This window comes from Electrona antarctica (genome assembly GCF_951216825.1).
Source record: "Electrona antarctica genome assembly, chromosome: 4".
Lineage (NCBI taxonomy): Eukaryota > Metazoa > Chordata > Actinopteri > Myctophiformes > Myctophidae > Electrona > Electrona antarctica.
The window spans coordinates 54,761,305-54,763,195 of record NC_136809.1 but is presented as its reverse complement, the minus strand read 5'-3'; the positions used below and the strand labels follow the sequence as shown (position 1 = coordinate 54,763,195).

Here is a 1,891-nt window from a genome sequence, read left to right as displayed (position 1 = left end):
ATGTTTTGTGTAAGGAGCTTGTTGTTGCAATGCGCTACACAAATAAACCTGTCTCGCCTTGTCGTATTAGGTGGAGATGAACGATTTCATAATATTAAGTATTAAGATTTGCTGCAAGACTGCATTTTAATGAGCTGTCGACAGAGGCTAAAACACTATATATAAGAAGTGCTCTTGACTTGGTTTCAACAATATCACTGCAGCTGTCCTGAGTCCTGACAAGCATCTGCAATTAAAGAGAAGACTACAATAAGGTAACAACTTCTTCAGCATGTGTATTGATATGTATGCTTTTATAATTAAGAGTCATGGAAATGTGTTAATCTGCTGTGATTTTTATGTGGGTTTTTTATATTTTAAAGCATATGAAAACTATATGCTATATCCATGAATTGTGCCATACAATAGAACCATTGAACTATACTGCAGTGGTTTGTAACCATGCAGTGGTGTTTTTTGTGACTTTCGCCTTTATTTTATGTATTTTGTGGGGGGGCAGGCTGTCGGGGGGTGTGTGGGGGGAGTGGGCGTGCGGTGGGGGCCGTCGGGATCGGGAGTCGAGCCCGCGGAACACTGCCAAGACTGGGTTATCAGCCAAGGTGCCTGGACCGCTGAGCCACGGCCCAGGCCCACCAGTGGTCCTTGAGCGTTCCAGGTGGTCCCCCAGCTAAATGATGTAGAGTTGGTAACCAAATGGACCCTAATAGATCTTTAACTCTTTAACGCGTTATAATTATTGCTAAACATCTGCATTACTTAACTTCCGAGAAGTCTACACAATTAGAGAATGTAGAAGGAATTGTTATTTTTGATATCTCCAATGGTACCAACATCAATACAGCATGGAATGGTTCCGTGGCTTAAATGCTGAATAAATAATGGACCTTGATATGAAAAGGGTTGTAAACCACTGTAACTATACTACTATACTACACCACTATAGAATTTGTTCGTCTTCACTTTACAGCTGAAATCATGCTGAAGATAACACTCTTGTTTGGCTGCCTCCTGAGCCTCGCTTTGGCCTTTCCTGTGAGTATGAAATGATAAAAGGTCAATTATTGTCTTCCACATATACTGCACTGTAAGTACAGTATCACCAAACCAACACTGAAGGTGTACATTTAATTAAATGTTTTACTCCCGTAGGTCGAAGATGAGCACCTGCGAGTTGCGAGATCCGACTCAAACTCCAGTGAGGTTTGTGAGAAGAAAAAATACAACACAATTCCATTTGTGAGAAGACTGAGATTGTTGTATTTAGTGTCATTCATTAATCTACGTATACAATTAGTTTGTGATTTTTTTTTTATGTTCCTGCTTTTGTAGGGTTTTTTCGGGAGGTTTTTCCCTCGCCCAGCCCAGCTGACCCCACAGCAACTGATAGCACTTCTTCAAGCACTGTACCCAGCTCCAGCTCCAGCCCCAGCTCCCGCAGCCCCAGCCCCAGCTCCCGCAGCCCCAGCTCCCGCAGCGCCTGCCCCTGCAGCTCCGGCTGCCCCTGCAGCCCCTGCTGCCCCTGCTGCGCCTGCAGCCAAATGATTTCACCGAGTGATCATTGATTGACCCTATTTTGGTCATGATACACATTTTGAACATGAATACATGAAGTGAAAATGATGTTGTACTTGTAATGAATCACATTTGTTAAATAAATCTGCCATGAGGACAACATATGATTGTTTGAGTTCATTCACAGTCAAGCCTGCATCATGATCACAATCACAAAATGTCAGAATTAGGTTAAACTTACTGAAGGAACTAGAAGTAGCCATAGATAATCAATAGCCTTGCCATGTTGTGGCTATAGAATTGATATGGTTGATATTGATAACATAAGTTAAGGACCACTTTTGTTTGTTGTTATCTTTTGCCGTCTAGGCCGGGAGGT

General features: G+C 42.4%; 1 long non-coding RNA gene across 1 annotated transcript; it reads left to right on the top strand.

The window, feature by feature from the left end:
• The first annotated feature begins 203 nt into the window (after positions 1-203).
• On the top strand, positions 204-1,218 carry LOC306921450. The gene is made up of 3 exons (XR_013789758.1): positions 204-254; positions 968-1,032; positions 1,150-1,218. It is a non-coding gene; the product is annotated as an uncharacterized lncRNA (long non-coding RNA).
• The last annotated feature ends 673 nt before the right edge of the window (positions 1,219-1,891 follow it).